Genomic DNA, 5,674 nt, shown 5'->3' on the forward strand with positions numbered 1-5,674 from the left:
TTTTTGTTGCCGTTTGAGTAAAATTGGCGTGTGGTAGCCACTAAATACGGTGGTGTTTATTTTTTATCCACCAATTCTAATGTTGAGCAAAAATAGCCACTACTCTATTAAAATTAATATGAAAAGATATTTTTACCCTTTCTTCTATTTCTTTTATTCCCAAACCCTTCCTTTATACGCTTCTCTCGATTTAAGTTGAGAGCCAAAATTTCTCAGAGGCAAAATTTCGCTCCCTCAATATCGTTCCTGCATGCAACTCTTTGTGAGATTTTGTTCCTGCCCAACCCACAACAATTCTCTGCGTATACTTTGTTCAGCATAATCTCTTCTCCTTTGTCATCGTCTCTGCAGCGAACCAGCGAACTGGTATGTTTTCAATTTTGCTTTTATGCATTTTTTTTTTGTATATCTCTAATCATGATCAATGCTACGTTTGTCATCAAGTATGTGTGAAATGTCCAAAATAATGATTATAACCTAATTCGGTGAGGAATAAGGAGCAAATATTTGTGAGAAAGTTATTAAGAACCTTTTGGTATTGAAATGTGTTTGTGGTTCAATCAATTTATTGATTATGTAAGGATATTTCAGAAAAATAATCCTAAGAATTTGTAAGCTAACTATGTTTTGGAATTTTATTTAACTGTGCTTCTATTAAAGATGAATCTAATTCGGTCCTGGATTTTAGTTTTTTAGTTTAAATACTAAGGATATTTCAGAAAAATAGTCCTAGGAATCTGTAAGCTAACTGTGTTTAGGAATTTTAGTTAACTGTTCTTCTATTAAAGATGCATCTACTTAGATCCTGGATTTTAGTTTTTTAGTTTAAATAATAAGGACATTTTAGAAAATTAGTCCTAATCTTTACGTTCTATTTCCTTCTTTGTAGTGTGCTAATGGAAGGAGATCGTATTTTCGAGTTTAATGATTGGCGTAATTCGATGAGCTATTGGAAAGGAGATTTTCAGTATAAGGAAATAATAAAAAGTTTCTTGTCGAACACGCAATGGAAAAAGTTAAGGGATGGTGTTTTCGGAAATTTTTTCCGATTACAAGGTGTGAAGTTCTGTGGTATTTCATTGTGTGTTGCTTTTAGAAATTGTAAGCAATGACTCGAATTCAATGACATTCAAGGTTTTTGATCATGAATGAAGTTTACACGTGAAGCGTTCTAGTTAATAACTGGGTTAAAATGTTCTTCTTCAATGGACTTTAAAATTTTGAGTGAAAGAGAGACTAGGCTTTCGAAAGTCTACTTCCCTGGAAAGGATAGAATCGAGTTAGGCGATTTGTGGCATTTTATTACTAGTCACCCATATGGTACAACTGCATCATTTGTAGATATCCATGACAATGTGGTGATGTTGACAATTATTTATTTTGTTGAATCTGCGTTGATGGGGAAGCACAAGAATCAAAATGTGTCTGAGCGGGTAATGAAAATCGTAAATGACGATGAACTCTGCTCTTCTTTCAATTAGGGCTCTCTTTGTTATGAAAAGTTACTAAAATCATTGAAAAGTTTCTTGAAGCCCACAAAATACTTCAGACAATGAGAATGAAAATGAGAAAGAAAAAGAGAAAGATAAAGACAAGGACAATTATACTATACTTGGCTTCCTTTTCGCCTTCTGTGTTTGGATTATGGAAGTATTCCCAATTTTTCAGGAAAACATATTTGTGAACTTCAGAGAATGTGGATTCCCTCGGATGCTATGTTATTCAGATATGAAATCTCCACATTATGACACCCTATGTAAATAGTACTTCCATAATGAAAAAGTAAGTTAATCGAATTACTAGCTATTTTTTTGTTTATGTGTTTTAGTTCTGAATACTTACGTTTTGTTTCCTTATATAATAGTTCTATCAGTTGCTCTAGATGGTACCATTTCTTTCTTCTGAAGAAGATGCGGAGCCCGCTAGTGTGCATGTGCCACTGTCTCAAGATCAAAGTTCAATGCCTTCAACACAATTTGATGAAGTCTTGCTTAAGGAAATTGTTAACGTAGGTTTTTTATCTTTGAATACCATTAGTTTTTTATTTGCTTATTTTTGCTTAAGAGACTTTTTTATTTTTATGATTTTTGATTCAGAAATTATCGGAGAAGTTCAAAAAGGATATGCAGGCAGAAAGTACTAGAATACATCAAAACATAGATTTATTAGGAAAAAGGATTCAAAATGGCATCAAAGTAATATCTTTAATTTATGTGCTTGTAACTCTAAGTTTAGGACTTCCTATCCTTAATATTTGAACTTGTATCTCTAAGTCAAGACTACATGTCCTTAACTATTGAACTTGGAACTCGAAGTTCAGGATTACCTGTCCTTAATTTCTGTTCTTGTAACTTTAAGTTAAGGACTACCTGTCCTTAATTTATGTGCTTGTAACTCTAAGTTAAGGACCAAGTGTCCTTAATTTGTGAGCTTGTAACTTGAAGTTTAGGACTACCTATCCTTAACTTTTTAACTCGTAACTCTAAGTTCAAGACTATATGTCTTATTTTTTGAACTTGGAACTCTAAGTTCAGGACTACATGTCCTTAATTTCTGTGCTTGTAACTCTAAGTTAAGGTTCTGTCTGTCCTTAATTTTTGTGCTTGTACCTCTATGATAACATTCTGATATTTATTTTAAATACTATCTCACATGATTTAAAGAAAAATCTAGGATCAAAGATTGATACTTTATTGAAGCTTCTTGACAAACCTCATAAAAATACCATAGAGAGAGAACCTAGTATCCAATTAGGCAAGATGTAGTTTATGATCAATGTGATGATATAGATGTGCATGTAGAAGATCATTATGAAAGCGATTATAGAGATGCACATCTAGAAGATGAAACTGATATTGGCATCAAAATTGGGAAAGTTTAGATACAGTTTTTGAATTTGTTGTCATTGAAATTTATATTCAATAGCGTAATACAAAAAAAATTGTGATTACAAATGTGTGTAGAATATTTTGATGGAGTGGAGTTCAAGATGAAGTGGAATGTCAAGACCAGAAAAATTCAAAAGAGACAAGTGTAACATAAATAATATATAAATCTGGAGTGCAATCTCAGGATTTAGAAAATTCATTAGGAACAAGAATAAGTGAGATTGTATGCAAATGTGTTGAAGGAATATATGATCTATCTATACCTCTCTCACTTAAAGAGAAATTTGGAAATCAAAATGATGCCAATCTCTGTTAGATGGAATTTTCATGATATGTTGAATGTTAGTTTTAGTAAACTATTAGTAACAAGTATTAATTGTAAATGTTACAGAATATTTTGAAGCTGCAAGGAAAGAAGATGGAGTGGACTATCAAGATGATGAAATTTCAAAAGAGAGAAGTGGAGGATAATATCAAGACATAGTAAATACCCAAGGAACAAGCATAAGTGAGATTGTTTGCAAATGTATAGAACGAACATATGATATCTCTACACCTCTCTCTCTTACAGACAATATTGGAAGCCAAAAAAAATGTTAGTCAAGATAATGATTTAACTGGCATGATCTTGACAGTTACAAAAGGTTAGACGAAGTTTTTTTTTCATCTTATACATGTTTGTTTTAATCAAAGATTAGTAACAAGTACTTATTGTGTTAACTCTTGTAAATATTTTGCAGAATCTTGTGAACTTGCAATCGAAGAACATGGTGAACAATTACAAGATAAAGAAAATACAATAAATATGTTAGCCCCATTGTCTGTTAAAGAAATACAACAAAACAACATGGCCAACGCAGTTATTGATTGTGTCCTTAATATTGTATTCATAATTCATATTGTTAGGAAATTTCAAAAATTATGTCCTTAGTTTTTGTCTCTTCATTTGATAATTTGTCCTAGAATTGACAACTTGCAGCAAACTAGTGTATATGTAGTGTTGCTTGCAGAGCAAAACAAAGATGAAACCGTTAACCAATATACTTGGAAAAGGAAGAGAGATAGTATTGGTTTTGATGGTCCATCATTTGCTATTCTTACTCCTACTCCTCGGACTACACAAATGAACATTGATAAGGGTTTGTATATGGAGGTTGAAGGAAATGTTGAAGAAGATCTTGGTTGAGGAAAAAGGAATAAAAAGCTTAGGTGGCAATTGAGATCTCCTTTTGAACAGAAAAGAAAAAGAGGAACATTGATGGCGCACAATGAAAATACTCCCGAGCATACGGGCTGGATAAAATCAAAATATACTCGTACATGTATTTTTTATTATACCAAAGATGATGAAAACTTATTGAAGAAATTCATTGGGTGGTTGGTAAAGGAGAAAAGGAAAGGTCGCAAAAAAGTATAAGTCCCTAAATGTATTCATTATTTCTTAATTGCTTACATTTGTGTCTTGAACTTGTAATTTTAAATTCAGGACTAAGTGTATTGAGCTTCCAAGTCTAACTTTATGACTAAATGTCCTAAATTTTGAGCTTGTTACTATAAGTTAAGGATTAAGTGTCCTTAACTATTGAGATTGTAAGTCTAAGTTCAGGACTAAGTGTCCTTAACTTTTGAACTTGTAACTGTAAGTTAAAGACTACCTATTCTTAATTTTTGAATTTGCAACTCTAACTTCAGGACCAAGTGTCCTTAATTTTTGAACTTTCACTCTAAGTTAAGGACCAATTGTCCTTAACTTGTGAGCTTGTTAGTCTAAGTTCAGGACTAATTGTCCTTTATTTTATGAGCTTGTAAGTTTAAGTTCAAGACCAAGTGTCCTTAACTTTTGAACTTGTAACTATAAGTTATGGACTACCTGGTGTAGACATGTGATTTTTGACCCTCCCCAAGATTTTATATATTTTCGCATGTAAATATTTAATTTAGGCCTAATATAGTTATTTCAACTAATTTCGACTCTTTTACTTTATTTCGTCACAAAAATAAAAATTACAAAAAAATATTTTTATTTTTATGTACCTTCATAAAGCTAAATAAATATACAAAAATAGTACCTTATTTTTATTTTAATAAGATATTTGAAAATACCAAAAATATAGGTTTGTTTTAACGGTTAGTCTTATTTTAATAGCTATTTTACTTAAGTAAGATTAAGTAGTAAATGAGGTCGTATTTTTAGTCTCGCTTACCGAGAAAGAATAATTTTGGGATCAAACAACCCATTTTTAGGCCTAATTTTCGGACCTAGCCCATAATAAATCAAGCCCAATACCCCTAAAACCCTAGACTTAGACTATAAAATACCTAGAACCTAAGGACAAAAGACCTAGATTTTAGAAACCCGCTATTACACCCAAACACCCCTGAACATCGGCTTCTTCACCTCACCCCTAAAACCAGCAAAAAGCCTAAGACCTCCCCGCCTTTCACACCACCCAACGATCACCCCTGTAATCTAACGCCATCCACCAATGACCACCCTCCAACCAAACCAGTCGACCACCCTAGAATGACCTATTTTCCTTCAGCACCCTGTCTCTAAACCCTTACCACTTCAACCATGAAAACTCCATTGAAATCACCATGAAAACGACCTGAAAACTGTTCATCAACCAACCACTAAACCACCTGAAAAACAGTACCAAACAGTTCTAAAATCAGCCCGAAAAAGTAGTCCATAACAACCCAAAAACAATCTAGATTCTAGCCAAAAGGCAGCAAAACCAGCCATGAAATATCTTAAGTTTAGTTGCTAAAACAGTTCAAAGAAG

General features: G+C 32.6%; 1 long non-coding RNA gene across 1 annotated transcript; it reads left to right on the forward strand.

The window, feature by feature from the left end:
- Nucleotides 1-209: 209 nt before the first annotated feature.
- LOC104224533 (uncharacterized) lies at nucleotides 210-3,695 on the forward strand. Its single transcript, XR_011405802.1, has 5 exons — nucleotides 210-366; nucleotides 1,669-1,782; nucleotides 1,865-2,008; nucleotides 3,280-3,532; nucleotides 3,629-3,695. It is a non-coding gene; the product is annotated as an uncharacterized lncRNA (long non-coding RNA).
- The last annotated feature ends 1,979 nt before the right edge of the window (nucleotides 3,696-5,674 follow it).

Source organism: Nicotiana sylvestris, chromosome 3 (genome assembly GCF_000393655.2).
Source record: "Nicotiana sylvestris chromosome 3, ASM39365v2, whole genome shotgun sequence".
In the NCBI taxonomy this organism is placed as follows: Eukaryota; Viridiplantae; Streptophyta; class Magnoliopsida; order Solanales; family Solanaceae; genus Nicotiana; species Nicotiana sylvestris.